Source organism: Pleurodeles waltl, chromosome 3_1 (genome assembly GCF_031143425.1).
Source record: "Pleurodeles waltl isolate 20211129_DDA chromosome 3_1, aPleWal1.hap1.20221129, whole genome shotgun sequence".
NCBI classification, from domain to species: domain Eukaryota; kingdom Metazoa; phylum Chordata; class Amphibia; order Caudata; family Salamandridae; genus Pleurodeles; species Pleurodeles waltl.
This window is the reverse complement of record NC_090440.1, coordinates 9,226,609-9,247,063: the sequence shown is the minus strand read 5'-3', so window position 1 is coordinate 9,247,063 and position 20,455 is coordinate 9,226,609. Positions and strand designations below refer to the sequence as shown.

Sequence of the window (20,455 nt, the reverse complement as noted above, 5' to 3'; positions counted from 1 at the left end):
CAAAGTCTTGGACCTAGACTTGCCTACAGTGCCGGTCAGTACTAATCTCCTGATAGAGGTGCTTCCGCCGGGGATTGGGACATCAGAGCCGATGCTATCCTTCAACGAGGCCCCTACTGATGTCCTGCTGGGGACGTAGTCCAAACCCAGCCCAGAGGCTCCTGTAAGTAGGATAGTTGGCCACTGCCATCGACCAGCTCCTACCGACCCTAGTTTCCTCACCTAACACCCCACCCCGGAGAGCTTGGTTGTCCAAGCCTCCACTTCCCATGGTGCCTTCCCTTCCGCTGTCCCGTATAGGGAATCCAAGAGGCTGGATCAGCATTGAGGTCAGTAAACACCTCTTGCCTATTGGGCTGTTTTTCCCATACTTTATGGGATACGGTGGCACAGGTGCTGCCCCAGGTCCCGGAGGGAGTACGGAACACACTCACCCAGGCTGTCAAGGATGGGAGAGAGGCAGCCAGGTTTACGATTCGCTGTGGTGTGGACATGACCAACTCGCTGGGCAGGGAGATTTCATCAACAGCGGCCCTTCGTCGCCACACCTGGCTTTGTACTACTGGCTTTTTGGGGGATGTCCGGGCAAAACTGATGGACATGCCCTTTGATGGCTCACGCCTTTTTAGAAAAAAGGCAACCTCAGCGCTTGAGCGGTTCAAGGACTCTCCAGCTATGTCCAGATCCTTGGCCTCTCGGCGCCCGCTTCCCCGTAGGCTGCCTTTCACCTCTTTTGAGGCTTCGGAAGGGGTGGGATGCCACGCCACCCGCAGGTCAGCCACCTTCCTCCATCTTCACAAAATCCAGTGTGAGGACATGGTTGTGGTACCTTCAGACCCAGAGGGTCTATCCAGAGGTCAGCCACCACTCAGCCTCCCTCGTCCGCCACACTCAAGCCCTCCTAGTATGGTTCTGCAAGACTATATTCATCCAGTTGGAGGAAGGATTTGATTTCATCTCCCTCACTGGTGGTCCATAACATTGGACAAATGGGTCTTGCAGAGCATACAGAAGGGCTAGTCCCTCCCCTTCCAGTCTTTTCCTTCCTCTATTTCTCCATTGAAAGAAAAGCTGATGGAGGATCATTTAATCTTGCTGCTGAGGAAGTTACGGCTCTCTTGGCCAAGGGAGCCATAGAAAGAGTCCCGATGTCAGAAGTAGGCAGTGGTTGTTATTCCCGCTACTTTCTGATTCCAAAAAAGAACAAGGGTCTTCGCCCTATCTTGGATTTAAGGGACGTCAATCTCTTCCTCAAAAAGGAGAAATTCAAGATGCTCAGTCTTGCACGTCTTATCTGCTCTAGACCAAGGAGACTAGATGGTTGCGTTGGACTTACAGGATGCGTATTTCAATATCCCCTTCCTGCCTACACTTGCGATTCAAGGTGGGCCGCAAACACTTTCAATTTACTGTGCTCCGCTTCGGTCTCACCGGTGCCCCTCAGGTGTTCACCAAGGGGATGGCGGTGGTAGCAGCTCATCTGTGCAGGTTAGGGATTTCAGTCTTCCCCTACCTTGACGACTGGCTGTTGAAGGCTCTTACGCCCCAGGCTCTTGTCACCCATCTTCAGACTCTGGTAGACTTCCTGCATTTGCGGGAGTTCACTATAAATGTGCCAAAGTCACACCTGACTCCCTCTCAGAAGCTCTCTTTCATTGGGCTGTTCTTGACACAGTGCAGTTTCGGGGTTATTCTCCCGAGCAGCGAGTCCAGGATATTCAGCTTATGATACTGATGTTTCGGCCTCTATCCTGAATTTCAGTGAGACAGACTCGGAGGCTGTTGAGACTCATGGTTTCCTGCATCCTTTTAGTCAAACATGCCAGATCACATATGATGGCTCTGCAGTGGGGCCTGAAGTTCCAGTGGGCACAGCATCAGGGAAATCCTACTGACACGGTTCAGATCTCGGAGAGAACTGCAAAAGACCTACAGTGGTGGTTAGTGAACTGCGATTGGGTTAGAGGTAGACTCCTCTCCCTTCCCCAGCCAGATCTCACAGTAGTGACAGATGCGTCACTCCTGGGATGGGGCGGCCATCTGGGAGAGGCGGAGATAAGAGGCCTCTGGTCTCTGGCGGAATCCGTATCCATATCAACTTGCTGGAGCTTCGGGGGATGTGACTGGCATTGAAAGCATTTCTTCCTGTTGTAAAAGGGGAGATAGTGCAGGTGTTCACTGACAACACCACCGCAATGGTACTGCAACAAGCAGGGCTGTGTGGGGTTGTATACCCTTTGTCAAGAGGCTCTGCGTCTCTGGAAATGGCTGGAACAGAAGGGCATAGCCCTGGTGGTCAACACCTGGCAGGTTCCCCGAACGTCAGGACGAACAAACTCAGCAGTCGATGCCTAGCGGATCACAAAAGGTATCTCTATCTGGAGGTGGCGCAAGGACTCTTTCAGCAGTGGTGAGAACCTTGGTTAGATCTCTTCGCCTCCACAGAGAACGCGCAATGTCAGCAGCATTGCACGTTGGGGTTTCCAAGGCAGCAATCGCTCGGTGACGCTTTTCATCGCAAGTGGAGTTCATGCCTCCTATATGCTTTTCTGCCAATACCACTCTTGCCCAGAGTTCTTAAGAAGATCAATAATGACCAGTCCTAAGTCATCCTAGTGGCTCCGGATTGAGCACGGAGGGTCTGATATCCTGAGCTTCTCAAAATGAGTATCAGTCCTCCGATCAGGCTGCCCCTTCGGGAGAATCTTCTGTCGCAGCAGCAGGGGAGGGTTCTCCACTCGAACCTGTCAACTCTGCGCCTTCATGCGTGGGGATTGAGTGGTGGCGGTTGATGGCTTTTCACCTTTCTCCCGAAGTCTGTAAAGTTAATTGTTCAGCCAGACGTCCCTCCACTGAAGCGGTATATGCCTGTCATTGGAAACATTTTGTATATTATTGTACAGAAAGGTCTATTGACCCTCTTTCTGATATTCTTCTCGTCATTCTTTCTCTAGCCCAGCAGGTTTCTACCTTGGGTACTCTCAAGGGCTATCTTTCTGCCTTATCGGCATTCCTTCGGCTGCCTGCTCACCCTTGTCTTTTCAAATCCCCCATTGTACATAGATTCCTCAAAGGGCTTCTATATATATTTCCCCCTACGCCATTTGTTATGGCCCAGTGCCACTTGAATCTGATGCTCACATTTCTGATGTGTGCTTGCTTCAAGCCTTAGCACAACTGTCCCCTCCGGCTGCTCATCATCAAGACAGCCTTCTTAGTGGCGACTACATCTGCCAGGAGGGTGAGTGAGATGCAGATTCTTTCATCCAAGCCATCGTATCTCACCATGTTGTCAGACAAGGTGGTACTCGGAACTCGTGCCTCTTTCCTCCCCAAGGTGGTGCCCCATTCCATCTGGGTCAGAACATCACCCTGCCCACCTTATTTGCTCCACCGCATCCCTCTAAGGAAGGGAAGCGACTCAACCGACTGGACCCAAAAAGGGCGTTGTCGTTCTACCTTGACCACACAAAAGAGTTCCGGGTGGATGACCAACTCTTTCTGGGAAACGTGGGAGCAAAGAAGGGTCGGGCAGTGCAGAAGTGTAGGAGGCTGGCCTGGCTTATAGTGGGTACCAATGGTACGTATACCTTGTGCCAGGTCCAGTTATCCCTTATTAGTAGAATACAGGTGTTTCTAGCAGCTTAGGCTGGTAGAGGTAGCTATAGCAGAGCAGCTTAGGCTGAACTAGGAGACATGCAAAGCTCCTACTATACCACTTATATCATATAGCACAATATCATAAGAAAACACAATACTGGTACTTTATTTTAGTGACAATGTGTCAGAAATATCTCAGAGGATACACTCCCTTAGGAGGAAAGTAAAATACACGAAATATACACTCAAACCAAAATCAGGTCAGTAAAACAGTTAGAAAGTAGTGCAAACACTGTAGAATACAATAGGATGCAATTAGGCCTAGGGGCAACACAAACCATATACTAAGAAAGTGGAATGCGAACCACGAATGGGCCCCTAGGCTAGTGTACTGTGTAGGGCGTTGCTGGGAGTGTAAGAAAACACTAAGGGTGTCCAAGATACCCTACCCCAAGACCCTGAAAAGTAGGAGTAAAGTGATACTACATTCCCAGAAGCACACTAAACTTGTGATGGAGGATTCTACAAAGACCACAACAGACTGCAAAGCACTGAAGACGGATTCCTGGACCTGAGGACCTGCAAAGGAAGGGGAACAAGTCCAAGAGTCGTGAAGGTGTCCGGGGAGGCAGGAGCCCACTAAACCCCTGATGAAGGTGCAAAATGGCTGCATCCTGATGGAAGAAGCTGAAGATTCTGCAACAACGAAAGATGCTAGGAATTTCTCCTTTGTGCAGAAGATGTCTCACACAGTGCTGGAGGATGCAGAGTTGTTTCTGTGGAGAAAGACCGCAAACAAGCCTTGCTAGCTGTAGAGGTCGCGGTTGAAGAAAAAGGGTGCTGCCCGGGCCCAGGAAGGACCAGGATGTTGCCACTTGGGAGAGGAGACGGAGGGGGCCCTCAGCAACACAGAGAGCCCACGCACAAGAAGGCAGCGCCCGCAGAAGTCCTTGAACACAGGTTCAAGAAGACTGAGCACGGCGGTCGTCTCAACACTGCAAAAGAGGGTCCCACGAAGCCGGTGGTCAACTCAGCGAGTTGAGCAATGCAGGACGGAGTGCTGGGGACCTGGGCTAGGCCTTGCACGAAGGAGTCCTTGCAAAAGTGCACAGAAGCCCTAGCAGCTGCAGTTCACACGGTACACAGAATTACTGTCTGGAGAGGGGAGGCAAGGACTTACCTCCTCCGAATTTGGACAGTTGGACCACTAGACAGTCTGGGTTACTCGGGTCCACCACCTGTGTTCCAGGGGCCACGCTCGTCAGGATGAGAGGGGTCCCAGAGTACCGGTGACAGTGAAGTTTGGTGCCTGCTGGAGCAGGGGAAAGATTCCGTCAACCCACTGGATATTTCTTCGTGCCTTCCAGTGCAGGGTGAAGGCAGGCAGCCCCCAAAGCATGCACCACCAGGAAACAGTCGAGAAAGCCGGCAGGATTAGGGGCTACAATGTTGCTGGTAGTCTTCTTTCTACTTTGTTGCAGTTTTGCAGGCATCCTGGAGCTGTCAGCGGTCGATCCTTGGCAGAAGTCAAAGAGGGAGATGCAGAGGAACTCTGGTGAATTCTTGCAAGTCGTTATTTGAGGAAAAGCCCACAGGAGAGGCCCTAATTAGCCCTCAGAGGAGGATTGGCCACCTAATGAGGTAAGCACCTACCAGGAGGGGTCTTTGATGTCACCTGCCGGCACTGGCCATTCAGACACCTCCATTGTGCCTTCACACCTCTGGCAGAGGTCTGGGACACACTGGAGGAGCTCTGGGCACCACCCCTGGGGCGGTGATGGACAGGGGAGTGGTCACTCCCCTTTCCTTTGTCCAGTTTTATGCCAGAGCAGTGACTGGGAGTTCCCTGAACCGGTGTAGACTCGCTTATGCAAGGAGGGCACCATCTGTGCCCTTCAAAGCATACTCCTCCCCAGCCCTTAACGCCTATTTCCAAAGGGAGAGGGTGTAACACTCTCTCTCAGAGGAAATTCTTTCTTCTGCCTTCCTGGGACTGGTCTGCCCAGACCCCAGGAGGGCAGAACCCTGTCTGTGGGTTGGCAGCAGCGGTAGCTGCAGAGAAAACCCCAGCGAACTGGTTTGGCAGTACCCGGGGTTGGCACCGCTATGCCAGATTTGGCATGGGGGGGGCATTCCCTTGATCTTAGAGATGTTACATGGCCATATTTGGAGTTACCATTGTGAAGCTACATATAGGTTTTCACCTATATGTAGTGCACGCGTGTAATGGTGTCCCCGCACTCACAAATTCCGGGGAAATTGCCCTGAATTATGTGGGGGCACCTTTGGTAGTGCAAGGGTGCCCTCACACTTAGTAACTTTGCACCTAACTTTCACTAAGTGAGGGTTAGACATATAGGTGACTTATAAGTTACTTAAGTGCAGTGAAAATGGTTGTGAAATAACGTGGACATTATTTCACTCAGGCTGCAGTGGCAGTTCTGTGTAAGTTTTGTCTGAGGTCCCTATGGGTGGCAAAAGAAATGCTGCAGCCCATAGGGATCTCCTGGAACCCCAAAACCCTGGGTATATAGATACCATATACTAGGTAATTAGAAGGGTATTCCAGTGTGCCAATTAGAATTGGTAAGAATGGTCACTACCCTATAATGACAATTTTAAAGCAGAGAGCATAAGCACTGAGGTGCTGGTTAGCAGAGCCTCAGTGACACAGTTAGTCACTACACAGGTACACACATTCAGGCCACAAACTATGAGCACTGGGGTCCTGGCTAGCAGAGTCCCAGTGAGACAGGCAAAAACAAACTGACATACATGAAAAAATGGGGGTATCATGCCAGGCAAGATGGTACTTTGTTACAAGAAGCGAACCATTTCGCGCTGGGTCGTTCATTGCATCAATATCTGCTACGCATTGGCCGAGAAGCCGCTTCCTGAGGGCTTGAGGTTTCATTCTGCCAGGGGCAAAGCTGCTACCAGTGCGCTAGCTTCGGGCGTGCCAGTCCTGGATATCTGTTAGGCAACATCGTGGGCATCCTTGCACACGTTTGCAAAACATTACTGTCGGGACAATCAGGTACAAATAGAAGGTCACTTTGCCTGTTCAGTCCTACAGGACTTTTTATTCTAAGTAGAGGTATCCGCAGCCCACCGCCAAGAGGTTATGGCTTGGGTATCTTTTTCAAAGGTAAGGAATCTGCAGCTAGAAGTATCTCAGATGAACAAGTTACTTACCTCCAGTAACGCATTATCTGGTAGAGACTCTTATCTAGCTGCAGATTCCTTGCACCCACCCATGCCTCCCCGCTCTGCGGATATGTCTAGTAGGGTTTATCCCTTTAGGGCCCTAGTTTTGCACAGGCGAACTGTTGGTTCTTTCCATGACTCTGCACTTCTGGTGTGGTCTTTTTGTGGGTAAAAGAACTGACATACTCGCGCAGGGGTGGTGCCTTTATAGGCGACCGTGACGTCACAGACTGCTCCGACAACGCTGACGAAGCCACGCAGAGCCCAGCGACACACGCGGATCCGAACAACACCATCTGACAGTGCGCACAGGGTACTGCTCAGCAAAAAATTCCTGATTCGAAGCTGACGCCAGGGAATTCAAAGGTAAGGAATCTGCAGCTAGATAGTCTCTACCAGATAATGCTTTACCGAAGGTAAGTAACTTGTTTGACAGGAAGCTAAGGGAGTTTGAGCAGCCTCTTGACACATGATCTCAGTATCTGAGGCCACAGACTATCCTACCTCCTTGATTTTTTAAGCTATTCCGGTTTATTTAGAGTTATGCCCCTGAAGGCTGAGGTAGATGGCACTGCAATAATCAATGTGTGACAGCAAACAGGCCCAAACCACTGTGGCATGAGCAAGTGAGGGACTGCTGGTTAGGTAGGGTACCTACCAGGAAGAGCGTTACAGAAGGTAAATACTTGTTCTTCTAATTGCAGATTCCGTGATAGATTCCGTTTGCTGGACATGAATCAAGTGAAGGATGTCAACTTTTAGCCTCCAAATTCTTTAACATGTACTTAGTGTTTTAAAATGCTCAGTTTTCAATTTTGCATTTTGATATATTTATGAATCTGCTAGTATTTAATTTTCAAAAGAGTCAGACCCCTTGAGTAAGCCTCATTGAGCCCCAGAGTTCTGCGAACCCCAGATTAAGCAATGCACTAAACCATGTTCCAGATGAACACAGGGCCATAAGAACTTGTCCTAGTATTTTACATAAGGTGGCTTCAGATTTCTATGTCAATAAGACCATTTCTTTGCCAACTTTCTTGCCAAATCTGTAATCCTCAATGTAAAGGGCCCTTCACAGTCATGACGGGAAGGGAGCATTGAAATTCTGTATGGCTAAAACGAAACTTGTTAAACGTTTATTTGTAAATCATGTTGTCGTTTTAAAATCGTTAACCACTACGAAGCATTAATCTCCACAAAGAGAGTATCTTAAATCTTATTGTGCAAAGAAACATGTGCCAAGCAGACCTAATGGCCATTCTGGGGGTGAAGCTACTACTCTGGCTCCTTTGAGAAATGGACCTGTGAGAAATGTGAAGCTGCCTCTTGGAGGTTGGTCTACACATTTATAAGACATTATCTTTTTTAGTAACAAGATTGTATTTTTCTTTATTCCTCTGCCACATCTTTGTGAGATGGGCTTCCTTTTCTTGTGTGAGTGTACTCTGGAAGTGAAGGTATGGTACTTACCTGTGATTCTAGTTCTCCAGGCAAATCCTGTCCACAGTCATAAGCATCTGTCCTGCCTTTGTTGATGAATCAACATAGATTGCTTGTCTTATGCCCACTATCCTCCACTTTATCGAACAAATGAGCTGACCGGTTCACTTTGGGCATGGTGGGACACTGGTGGCGAGTGATTCCTTAGAGTTAAAGAGCCAGTTTTTCAGCCTATATCAATGTGGACTCTATTCTAGCATTGTCCTGCTTTTTCCTTTGTTTCTTTTTAAAAAACATTTGAGAAAGTGTTTTCTAGTCACTTTGTCAATTAGTGACTGGATGCAATTTGCTCTTTTACTAAATGACAATAATAAAGTTTGGCAAATGTTTAGCCTTTTATTAGGCTGCAGAGGTAATTGTTAACGTATGCATTTTACCAGTAAGGTGGGACAATTCAGTACTCTTCTTTTGATGAGTATTCCGTTGTTCGTTTGGATTTCATCTCACTGAACAGTACACTGGGCATGCTGTGACCTGTGGTAGGCTGTCCTTGCAAGTTCATCTGTCTTTCTGCCTCACTGGATACTTGACAAACTCCTCGTTTGGTCGTATCTGGCCCTGGTCTCGCTCTATCACATTTCTTTGTATCGCAGAATGGCACGGTGCAGTCGCTGTACTCTTAGTTTTTCCAGGCCTTAGCCTCTCTGTGCGACATCCGTCCCACAGGTCACAGGCCGAGCAGTGGTATGCAGTCTATCCAACTACCATTTTGCTACTTTAATCTGTTGTTAAACACCAATAAGAATCTTTTATATGGGCTGAGACACATTTGGCCTCAATATCTGGTTGCTCAGGCTGTTCTCATAGGTTGGGACCTTGATTAACTGATTGATAATCGTCTTTTTCTGATACACTTCTAACCACAGATCCCTCACCTTAGAATATTCCCCAGATGTTGTACTGAATCTGAAAGTCTTGAGCAGTAGTTCTGTGGGACGGTAGGCAGCAGTGTTCGCCTTCCCTTCAGTGTTGCGGTGCCTTAATAGACGCCAACTAGGCAAGCTGACATCAGTTCCTACAGTGCAAATCTGTTGAGCTACCTTGGTCATTTTTGGCCAACATTTTTCATCTTTTTGTCAAAATTTTTTTTTTTTTTTTTTTGCTTTGCTCAGTGTGTGCTAGGGTATCATGTCTCCTGCAAACCCTTCAGTATTGAATCCTTGCAGGAATTGTCACAGGCAGATGTCTGTGTCCGATTCACACTTGGTTTGTCTCTGGTGTCTGGGGTTGGGACATGACCTCAAGGCCTGCGCCCAAGTGCCAGTCAGTTCACCCAAAGCGATTTGCGAGTGAAAGTTGATGCTCCTGGGGGCACCACAAAAGACGGCTCTGTACCACACCCAGTCTTATTCTGATTCCCAAGGAAGAGCTCAGGGCCGTTCCCGCACTGTCATCTTTCTGCTTGTTCACGTCAGGTAAGTCAAAAAAAGCAGAAGTTGTTGTTGTAGTTCTCGGCTCCCATTCTCCTCCTGTGGAGCCTCCGGTGTACCCTGAGTTTCCCAAAGATTTTTATGATGCAATGCATGCCTTCTTTGGGCTACTGATTCTATATGGGGCTTTTGGGCCCCATGGAGCCGAGAGGGTGCACTGGTGGTTACCGCCAGCGGGTTTGCCCTCGACAGCAGCTAGGCCCTCTGGATCTGTCCCTACCACGGGTGCCATCCTTTCCGGCGCCACTTGACAAAGAGCCAATTATCATCTCCAACGCTACCCTGATGTCGCTCTGGTGCTGCTTGACGTCTGTGCCAGCGGCGTTCAATCCTCAACCTCCCCTGGACTTTCTACACCTTGACAGGCCCTATCTTCCTGAAGGGGGCGATGATGTGGAGATGTGTGGTCCCCTAGAGGACCCTGACGACAACAACTGGTATGAGGCGCTGGGTGACACCAGTAGCCTTGATACCTCTCCAGATTGTGCCATGATTTCTCCGCTTGGCCAGATGTTGGAGGAAGGCGCATCTTTTGCCATCATGATTGTCGGGCTACAAAGTCAAGGTTGAGACGGATGTCTTGACAGAGGTGTTCAGCATGGGGCAGGTTAGTCTGAACCATTGTTTCCTGTTAATGATGCCATCACCGATGTGCTTGTGGGGATCTGGGTGTAACCCTACACACAGGCTCCTGTGCAGCACATGATTGGCAGTATTGTCCTGCCACAGAAGACCCAGCCTTCTTCTCCCAGCACCCCTCCCTGGCGGTGCAGGGCTCTACAGTGAAGGTCAACCCAAACCAGTTCCAACCACACCACCGGATAAGAAATGCAACAATCCTTTTGCCCCTACCACAGATGTGGACAAGGCAGCTTTGCCTGTCTGCAGATCCAGCCATACCCAGTCCAACAGTCTGTCCAGTCCTTTTGAGGGTAAGATTCAAATGCCAAAAACAAGCTGGAGCAAGTACCAGCGTGCTACCCAGTGTCCTGCCCCTCCGGCTGCAGCAGCCTCAGAGTCCCTGTATGCTACCCTCCTTCCAGCACAACCAATCTCATAGGCTGCAGTGTCGGGGACCACTGGCCTCAATGGTTGCCGATTACATCCAACATGCTTCAGATCGTGTGGAGGGGGTACATCTTGTACCTTTTGGAAATGCCCCGCCCCTCCCACCATCCCAAGAATGGCTAACGGATTACTCTCTCTCCTTGCTTCGTCAGGAAGTGAGGGATCTTTGGGCCACAGGAGCCACTGAGAGAGTGCTAGCACAAGAAGTAAAGCGTGGTTGTTATTCCTGCTACTTTCTGGTGCCAGAGAAGGATGACCTGGAATGTCAGGACATTTTCCTGGTCGTACAACACCTGGTGGGATCTCAGAATGCCAGAGCAGAATAACTCACCTATTAATGCGTCAATGATCATGAATGGCATCTCCATACGCAGGTGATGCAAGGTCTCTAGCGAGACTAGAGAGAAAATGTATCTGTCTATTCACCCTTGCTGAGAATGTGAAATGTCAGCACTTCTGCGGGCTGGAATTCCCAAAGGCCCTCTCTCTAGGAGATGTGTTCTGCCTCCAGTGGAACTCAGGACTCCTGTACGTCTTTCCGCTGATACCACTCCTGACCAGAGTTCTTAATAAGATCAGGACTGACCGGGACCAAATCATCCTATTGGCTTCGGTTTGGGCACGTAGAGTATGGTATCCAGAACTCCTGAGCATGAGCATCCATTCTCCGATCAGGCAGCTCCTTCGGGAGGAGCTCTTGTTGCAGCAATAGGGCAGGGTTATGCACCTGAACCTGTGGATGCTCCACTTTCATGCATGGAGACTGAATAGCAACAGTTGGGTTTTTACAGTCTCCATCCTGATGTTTGTGATGTCATTTTGACAGCAAGACATCTTTCAGGTAAAACTGTCTATGCTTGCCTCTGGGATACAGTTGTGGCTTCTATGAGGACCCTTTTCCACACCTCCTAAGAAGATTTTGTTGTTTTTCTTTATTTAACCCCGAATAGCCTTGCTGTGCACACCGTTAAAGGTTGTTTGTCATCCGTTTCGCCTTCCTTGCGGCTGTCAGCTCAACCCTTCCTGTTTAAGTCACCCATTGTGATTCGGTTTTGTTAAGGTTTACAACATTTGTTCACACCTCCTTTTTTGATACTCAATAAAAACCTTAATTTGGTCCTTACTTTACTCATTAGTTGTTTCTTTGAGACCCTACATACCTGCCCTTTGTGCCTCTTCACTCTGAAAGGAGTGTTCCTGGTACCCGACATAGCTTACCTTTTCTGCTCTTGACTCTGAGAGCAGTGTTCCTGGTACCCGACATAGCTGCCCTTTGCGGCTCTTGACTCTGAAAGCAGTGTTCCTGGTACCCGAAATAGCTGCCCTTTGCGGCTGTTGACTCTGAAAGCAGTGTTCCTGGTACCCGACATAGCTGCCCTTTGCGGCTGTTGACTCTGAAAGCAGTGTTCCTGGTACCCAACATTGCTGCCCTTTGTGGCTCTTGACTCTGAAAGCAGTGTTCCTGGTACCTGATATAACTGCCCTTTGCGTCTCTCGACTTTGACAGCAGTGTTCCTGGAACCCGACATAGCTGCCCTTTGCGGCTCTTGACTCTGACAGCAGTGTTCCTGGTACCCGACATAGCTGCCCTTTGTGGCTCTTGACTCTGAAAGCAGTGTTCCTGGTACCTGACATAGCTGCCCTTTGCGGCTCTTGACTCTGAGAGCAGTGTTCCTGGTACCCGACATAGCTGCCCTTTGCTGCTCTTGATTCTGAGAGCAGTGTTCCTTGTACCCGACATAGCTGCCCTTTGCGGCTCTTGACTCTGAAAGCAGTGTTCCTGGTACCCGACATAGCTGCCCTTTGTGGCTCTTGACTCTGAAAGCAGTGTTCCTGGTACCTGACATAGCTGCCCTTTGCGGCTCTTGACTCTGAGAGCAGTGTTCCTGGTACCCGACATAGCTGCCCTTTGCGGCTCTTGACTCTGAAAGCAGTGGTCCTGGTACCTGACATAGCTGCCCTTTGCGGCTCTTGACTCTGAGAGCAGTGTTCCTGGTACCCGACATAGCTGCCCTTTGCTGCTCTTGATTCTGAGAGCAGTGTTCCTTGTACCCGACATAGCTGCCCTTTGCGGCTCTTGACTCTGAAAGCAGTGTTCCTGGTACCCGACATAGCTGCCCTTTGTGGCTCTTGACTCTGAAAGCAGTGTTCCTGGTACCTGACATAGCTGCCCTTTGCGGCTCTTGACTCTGAGAGCAGTGTTCCTGGTACCCGACATAGCTGCCCTTTGCGGCTCTTGTCTCTGAAAGCAGTGGTCCTGGTACCTGACATAGCTGCCCTTTGCGGCTCTTGACTCTGAGAGCAGTGTTCCTGGTACCCGACATAGCTGCCCTTTGCGGCTCTTGATTCTGAGAGCAGTGTTCCTGGTACCCGACATAGCTGCCCTTTGCGGCTCTTGATTCTGAGAGCAGTGTTCCTGGTACCCGACATAGCTGCCCTTTGTGGCTCTTGACTCTGAAAGCAGTGGTCCTGGTACCTGACATAGCTGCCCTTTGCGGCTCTTGACTCTGAGAGCAGTGTTCCTGGTACCCGACATAGCTGCCCTTTGCGGCTCTTGACTCTGAAAGCAGTGTTCCTGGTACCCGACATAGCTGCCCTTTGCGGCTCTTGATTCTGAGAGCAGTGTTCCTGGTACCCGACATAGCTGCCCTTTGCGGCTCTTGATTCTGAGAGCAGTGTTCCTGGTAACCATTACATTGTCCAAGAGGGACAGTGAGCTTCAGGCTCTATTGGTTCACCATCCATACACCAACTTCTCCCATGAAAAATTGGTCCTTCAGATGAGTGCCTCTTTCCTGCCGAATGTGCTCACCCCTTTCCACATTGGCCATAGCATTACTCTGCCTCTGTGCTACGCCCCACCTCATCTATACACAGAGGAGCAGAGTCTTCATTGTTTTGACCCTAAAAGATCGCTCTCATTCTATACGGATTGCACCAAAGATCCCCAGCTACATGATGGCCTCTCTGAACACTGGGGTCTTTGGTATCAAACAACTCAGAATGATAAATCCAAACTGGTACCAGTGCTGGATTTATTATAAAAAGTACCCAAGGGTCACCTTAGAGGTGCCCCCTGTGAAAGCTAACTATCCTGGCATGGTTGCTGACTGGTTCTATTATGGGAAAGGTTCTCAGGGAAGTGCAGGGATAGGCCCCTGACACTGAGTGAAACAGATACTAAATCCTATGACCTCATGAAGGGTACCTTAATTGAGGGCTTTGTATTTACCACTGATGAATACCACATAACATTCAGGGGGATTTTAAAAATCCCAGAGTCAGTCCTGGGTAGAATTTGTGGACTTCTCAGTAAAAATGCTAGGTGGTTGGTTAGAAGGCAACAAGGTACACAATTATGAAGGGCTGTACGATTTAATGATGAAAGAACACCTTTGGTGTAATTGTGGCCATGAAAAGTTGCACCAGTGCCTATAGATTTGGGGCCAGTCTCCCCCCAAGAGTTTGGGAGGAAGACTGATCATTGGGTGAGAACTATGGTGTCCAAAATTAGAGGGTGTGACCAAAAGAAAGTCAGGGAAGTCGTGCCCATCCCCCCCAAGATAAAAAAGATTGAGCATCCCACAGATAAACTAAAGGAGTCCTTAGGACCCCAGAAATCTGTCCAGGAGGGTGGGCCCAAAAACACCTCACAAAACAAAGGTGGGTACCATGGTAAAACCTGGGATGCCATTAAGGCATGGTGCTATACTGTCAACAGACAGGGCACCACATCAAGGGCACTTCTTGTCCCAAAAACAGACCCACTAGTAAGCCCCCAGGGGTAGCCAGTGTAGCCATTAGGGATGACTCCTCAGATGAGGAGGTCCTCATAGCTTTTAACTGGTTAGTGGACCCCACAGGTGAGCTGTAGATTCCAGAGGGGAGTAGACACTTCCACCACCTACTGGTGAATGGAATCCCAGCCACTGCCCTGAGAGACACTTGTGCCAGTCACACTATTGTGCATGACAGGCTGGTGCTCTCAAACCAGTACATCCCAGGTGAGAGTGCCAGGGTAAGGGTTATCCCAGGAGAAGTCACTGATAGGCCGATAGCTGCAGTGCCTATAGAGATAGATGGGTCCCTTAGCTGGAGAAGGGTGGTAGTCAGTACAGACCTCCCCTTCACTGTCTCCTTGGAAATGACCACCCAGAGCTTGGTCGGGGCCCAAAAGAGGAACTGGTCCAGTGCCAACCCTCTCCCAAGGATTCTGGAGGTTCTGCACCTGCAGTAAGAGCAGGTAGGTCCCAGCAGAAAAAAGGGAAAACTAAAGAAAAGGAAAGGTGGGCAACCTTTAACTAAGGCACCAGAAAGCCGAGGGGTTTCTACTCCATTAGGGAAGAACTCCACTGTTGGAACTGGTGAAGCCCAGCTTGACCCCCAAGAAAACCTGACTAGTCAGGTACCTGCTCAGCCGGAGTTGGTAGCTCCTCAGCTGGCAAAAAAGAGAGTGTACGGAGGGTGTTCTCTGCAGGATGTAGAGATCCCCCACTCCCTTAGCAGACAGGCACCCTGAACTCAAAGAAGCCTATAAGTTAGCCCTGTCCCCTGTGGGTATGGAGCTGAAGGTGTGGTTCTGGGCACTGAAAGCTGTCAGTGGCCTCTGGTGGGTGTTAGCGTTTATGGCTGCACTGTCCGTGGCATGGTGGTCTGACCCTATGCCAAATAGCAAGCTAAGCTCCCTGACCCTGTTGGTCATGGCGGGGTTACTCCATTTATGGGTAGCCTCTTTGGGTAAGCTAGGGGTTGCCCTGGTTAAGATAGGGAGAGCAGAGGTGGACACCTCTGACCCCAAGACAGAAGGGAAAAGTGCAGACACTGGTAGTACAGGTATAAGACATTTCAGATTGGGTCCTATAGCTGTTGAGGTGGGTCAGTTCCCCAAAGGGAATGACCTGGACAGTAGGATGTGAGGCAGAGCAGGCCCTGCAACTAACCAGCCTGTTTCCCTTCTCTTACTCGCCTGATAAACTAGGAGGCTTCTCCCAGATACTGGATGAGTTTCCTGGCCTGTGGGCCGGGGGGGAGTTGTGTGGGAAACTGGCACCTTGTTCCAGTACCCCACACTTTTTGCCTGGTTTCTGAATGCAGCTTGGACTGGAGTGCACTGGGATCCTGCTATCCAGGTTCCAGTGTCAGTGTTCTTTACCTAAAACATTGTAAAAGTAATTGGATACGCCTTTAGCTACCGCTGTAAGTCCCTAGTAAAAGGTAGTAAGCTACCCAGAGCATGGGGTACTATGGATAGGCCCCTGAGGGCAGCATCACTGATTGTGCCACCCTCTAGGGACATGAATCCAGATGCACCCAGCACTGCCATTGCAGGCTGAGTGTTCTGGTGCAAACCTAAAACACAAACTTGACATGGCACACTGCCTGTGTACCCTGTCAACCATACACTACATTCACTATGGGTAGACTTCCAGCCCTAAGGCAGGGTGCTCCATATTATATGTGAGGGCATAGCTGCATGAACCTGAGACATAGAGAACAGAGCAGCCGTTTTAATACGCTGGACACTGGTCAACACAAGTTTCCCAGCTACATAATGGCTACTCTGAACCCTGGGTTGTTTGTATCAAACAACTCAGAATGATAAATCCAAACTAGTACCAGTACTGGATTTATTATAAATTGTACCCAGTGGTCACCTTAGAGGTGTCCCCTGCAAAAGCTAACTAACCTGTCATGGTTGCTGCCTGGTTCCAGACAGCATGCCACCTCGTGACAGCCAATGTACAAACCTTGGGAAGAGCCCTGTATCTCTAGTTTTTAAGGGTGGACGAGTTAACACCCCCTCCCTCAGGAATGTGCACTGCCCTGGCAGTGAGCTTCAAAGGGTTATTGCCCTTGAACCTCGACCCCCCCCCAAGCCTACTGCTGGCAGCAGATGTCCTCCCCCTTTGCAAGCCAACACTTTTGGCAGGAGCAGAGGTGGGAAGACCATTCAAAGGGTAGGTGGAGTGGCCTCACCTGGCACGAACCACCCCTAAGGTTTTGCCTGCGAGGTGAACCCTCTATTTCATTTCCCTTTATCTTGGATAGAAGGAAAATAGCCAATCAGGTTAGGGAAGTGGCCCTTCCCACAGGAAGTGGTCACTAAAGTGGGTGGAGCCACCCAAAGGTAAGTGTCCCATTGGACACTACCAGGTTTCCCCTAAAACGTCCTTTAAATTCAGTATTTAGTGGTTATACCTAGATACCTAGACCAAGAAATCAAATTCGAAAGGGCGAAGAAGACCAGCACCAAAGCAGATCCAAAGCAAGAGAATTGTGGGCCTGCTGCACAAGAAAAGGCGCCAAATACTGCCTGCTGCACCCAGGACCCGACAATCGCAGCTGCGGAGGAGCTGGACACTGGACTGACCTCACAAAACCCAGAGGACCTCAAGGCTTCAACAATCGCCCAAGATCTCCCTTCTGAGTGGAGGTAGCACTCTGCAACAAACAAAGAACCAGCAACCCACTTCCCTAACCGGCTGATATCTCCCGAACCAAAAGTTGCAGTTGGACCCGATGACACACCGACGACTGCCCGGACAAACCCCGAAAGTGTGCCAAGTCGTGGCAATACGCCAGGTACTAGTCAGCTAACATCGGACATCAGGAAAACCAGCTCCCCCAGAGCTGAAACCAGACCAGGAGGAAGCCCCAGTCGAGGGACTTCAGGAACACCCTGGACCTCCCGCCAGAGTGCCCCCGTTGTCCTGTAAGCAGCCCTCAAACTCAGAGACTCACCTCCAGCTCCAAAGGACTCTGTTGCGCACAGCTCCTGGATCACCAACTCACTCTGCACCCGGCAGTCCAGTGCCCTGCAACAAGGAACCAACTGTGCCAACAGGGTCCCACACCCCTTGCGACCTCGACACCACAAGGGGACCCCAAGGCACCACCTTTAACCTTGCAACTGCAGACCTTTTCCAAGTGGTCCCTCGCAGTGGCCCTGCACCAGCTCCAAGAGACTTTCCAACTCTGCTCTCAACGGAAACGGGATCCGCCTGAACTTCTCTTGCTGGCACAGTATGCCCACCGACGACCTCCACCAACCTGCGAAAGCTGAACTTGGTAAAGCAACTGTACGATTTTATGATTCCTATGTTGCGTAATCTCACACAGAAAGACTGCACTTATTAAAAGTTCAGAAAATCATATCTTAAAAAGTACTTCACTGATTTTAACAATCTTGGTCTTAAAATGTATATAAAAATATGAAGTATTTTTATAAATTGGACTTGAGTTGTTCCTTTAAGCGTGTTTGGTGCATGATTGATACTGTGAGTAAAACAAATGTTTTGCACTTCTCCAAGATTAGCCTAAGGCTTGACCAAGCTACCTCAAAAATTAGAGTATTAGGTAATCTAGTTTCTGCCTCTGGAAACCAACGTGTGGTTGTTCGGACCCCTACACAGTGTACCTAGCTTTGCACACTACATAGAGTGCCAGCCTCCACAATATGTCATGGGGTCAGGTAGCATATAGTTGTTATAGTGTCTCCCCTTTCTTGTAGATTGTTTTTTATGCTGGGAAAAAGTTGTGTATCCTAACCGATTTGTGAATCATTCACAAAATAATGACTGAATCTGGCTTTGAAAATAGCTGCGCATGGGATTGTGATCGCCCCATTAGTTACAAATCCTGTGCCGGTTTCTATGTTTTTCCTAGAATGAGATAAACAAAAATTCCCACGACTCCACAGCGAAAGAACAGGATCTGAATCAATTTGCAACTTTCAAGATGCCAGAAAAAACATTTTTTTACCTCTGCTCCAGAGAATCACATTTGTAAAAAAAATCTAAATTGTCAGCAATCGATATAGCACAGATAAACAAATGGGTTAACCCATTAAAGCCCACCTGGCAGCTTTTAAAAATGTTTATTTATCAAAAACTGCAAAACAGATTTACTCCAAAACAGCAGCAGCACGTCTTCTGAGTAAAGATGTACTTTCATGGCATGTTTGGTGTAAATCTGGCCAATGATTTGGCTGCGTGCATGAGGAAAACTTCCAGTGGGAGATGAAATGGAAAAATACATCTGTTTCTCCACTTGTGAGATCAGCTCTTTGGAGCATTTCTTAATGAGCCTCCCCAAGACAACTATGTCTTGATGATAAAGGCCTCTAGCTAACGTTTGCACCAGACGCTGGCATTCGAGACATGCCAGGAGGAGCTCAGGTACACCTTGTCGTTCCCTACAGCTGCTTTGTCTTCCTCCTACTCAATCATCATTGATTATTGTTTAACCGTTGAGATTCTCCTCCTTCTCAAGTCTCTCCTATCGATAGTAAAACCTTTATTGAAGCTTCAGATGCATACTTCCAACACAGGTTCCTTACCTTTAGAATATTCCTCAGACACCAGACTGGATCTGGAAATTTTCAAAGCAGTTCCTAGGTGTTGTGCAGCTGCACGTTGACTTTGTTCTGCTGAAGGAGCACTTGGCACTTGGGCTAAGCCGTGCCACCCATCAACAGACAAATGGGCAGACACCACAGGTAAGCACCTGACGACCTGGATTTTCTTACACAGCATCCTGACAGTTCGGGGTGCAGACTTCCACCAGCAAAGTAAATGTTAATTTGTTCCTCATGACAGGGAGTTGAAAAGAATTGAGGCATTCTAGAAGTGAATGTTCCCTTCGGCCAGCTGGGCGTTGAGGTTAGTCATTGCAGCTGGCCTGCTAGGCCATTACATGCATGCCCTCTAGGACATGGTAGCGAGATCTCGCCGGCAGTCCCGGGGCAGTTGTGGGCCTCTTTGGCTCAAATCATTCCGGATGGCCAGGGTGCGGTGAAATATGTACTTAAAGCTGGCTTTCAGACTACTGATTCCTGGAATGAGCAGTGGGGCTCTAGTCTGGTGCTCTGCCGGCAAGCATGGATGTGATCCACTGTCTTTTCTAGACATGTGCAAGCATCCCTTATGGAAATGCCTTGTGACGGGCCCTGCCTGTTTGGCGAGAAACCTGACATTGCCCATGAACACTTTAATCATCACTGTAACCATGGTGCATTTGTTGAGCCTTTGCATTCCCTGCTCGTTAGTTTCTCCATCAGTCTCATTTCTTCAGTGGTTACCCAGTTAGTTGGCATATAGATAACACCAAGCCACGCTGCACCCTCAATAGCCACTCCCCCCAGCCCTTTCATGGCTGGAGACTGGGATCAACCAAGCATCACACAGATCACCAGCAACAATACTCTACTCAGTCCCAAGCTCTTGTGGCATCAGCCTGCTTTAGTTTACCCTTAGCAGGATACAACCACCCTGTGGGAGGCAGAATCAGACATTTTCTCCCAGGGTGGCAGTCCATCACATCAGACAGGTGAGTCCTGCAGATCGTCCAGCAGGGCTGTGGCCTCCCATATCTCTCTGATCCCACCACACTCTCCTCCCACATCAGAGCAGCTTTTACAGGAGCATCTCTCCATGTCGTTATTGGGGGTGCAGGCCTTACTGGCAAAAAAGGCCATCAACAGAGTTCCGGTCTTGGGAGTGGGGATGGGTTGTTACTCCAACTACTTCCCCATGCAGAAGAAGGACTGATGTCGTCGTCCATTTTTAGATATTTGCCATCTGAATATCTACCTACAGAAAGGCAAATTAAAAATGCTCACACCGGCCCAAGTTCTCTCTGCCCTGAATGGT

The 20,455-nt window shown here is 49.2% G+C and overlaps 1 protein-coding gene across 14 annotated transcripts in view; it reads left to right on the top strand.

Annotated features, from left to right (window-relative positions):
* MADD (MAP kinase activating death domain) overlaps positions 1-20,455 on the top strand; it is a 639,440-nt gene that overhangs the window by 564,807 nt on the left and 54,178 nt on the right. The gene's annotated exons all lie outside the window — the stretch shown is intronic.